The sequence below is a fragment of the Hyaena hyaena genome, unplaced genomic scaffold (genome assembly GCF_003009895.1).
Source record: "Hyaena hyaena isolate Hyena2069 unplaced genomic scaffold, ASM300989v1 scaffold_508, whole genome shotgun sequence".
In the NCBI taxonomy this organism is placed as follows: domain Eukaryota; kingdom Metazoa; phylum Chordata; class Mammalia; order Carnivora; family Hyaenidae; genus Hyaena; species Hyaena hyaena.
The window spans coordinates 305769-306926 of NW_024081139.1; the positions used below are offsets into that span (position 1 = coordinate 305769).

Sequence of the window (1158 nt, forward strand, 5' to 3'; positions counted from 1 at the left end):
TTGATTTTGCATTCTTTTTCTTAAGATGTCCTTTCCCATCTGCATTAGTTCCCAATTGCTGCTTTAACTACCACCACAAATTTAATGGCTTAAAGCACCACAAATTCCAAAGAAAGCTAAAATGGTTTGGTGGGTCTGTGAAGCACTGGCACCTTCTGACACTGTTGCCACAGACTTGTCCTTTCTAAATCTTTCATTCTCTATTCCAAAGGTATAACCTTCCCTTTACCCCAAACTCTGGTCATGAACTTCTTGCCTGTGGACAATGAAAACTAACTGATTTGAAAATGGAAAACAAAGAACCAACCAATTCTCAATATACCAAACATGCTATTATTTCAGAAAAGTTCTTTTCAGAAAGAAAATGGGCCAAGTTTGAAACAAAGCAATGTACATAGATCCTACTGATAAAACTAAAACTTGGGAACTGTAAAAAGTAAAACAAGAAAAAGGATTGAAAGATGGTATGGCAGCTGTCTCAGCACTGAAAAGAACTCATGATGAGTGTCTTATTCTGGGGAAACAGTTCCGACTGCCCATGGGAGGCTAATGCCTAAAATTACCCCCAGTTCTCTGAGATGATAATGAAAACCCAGAAGCAGATGGCCTTCTGGAGTTAGAGGAAGAAACTGGCTATGAGAGTGATGTTGAATATTCTCCAGCTGTATTTATGGATCCAGGTATGTCAAACTGTACACGCACTTCATGATAGTGACTTAATGGAGATGATTCTGAAAATGTAAGACCCAAGGCAAATCTGGAAGTGGAGATTTTGTGTAAGTGATGTCTTTGACATGATCTGCTTCAGAGACTTGATACTTTGGTAGATGAAGAACCTCTGACAGTGGAAGCCAGAGACTATTGCTTTGTTCTGGTGCTGACACATCACAACACAAAGCCACGTCAAGTTTCCTTTTTGAAATTTTAAGGCCAAGGAATAGTGCCTGTGGTTTTGTAAACAAAATCCAGGCCTCCTTCAATAAGAATTTGTATTCAGCTTAATGTAGATTTGAAATTATTTTTTTCATAAAATTAAAGCAATGGAGAATGAAAAAAAAATCCATGAGTAGAGTGGTATCTGAAACAATGACAGAACATAAATATTAGACCCTGGGAAGAAGCCAAAAATGATGAGGTCATGCTCAAGGAATTATCTGT

The 1158-nt window shown here is 37.8% G+C and overlaps 1 pseudogene; it reads left to right on the plus strand.

The window, feature by feature from the left end:
* Positions 1–287: 287 nt before the first annotated feature.
* LOC120247204 lies at positions 288–928 on the plus strand (annotated as a pseudogene).
* The last annotated feature ends 230 nt before the right edge of the window (positions 929–1158 follow it).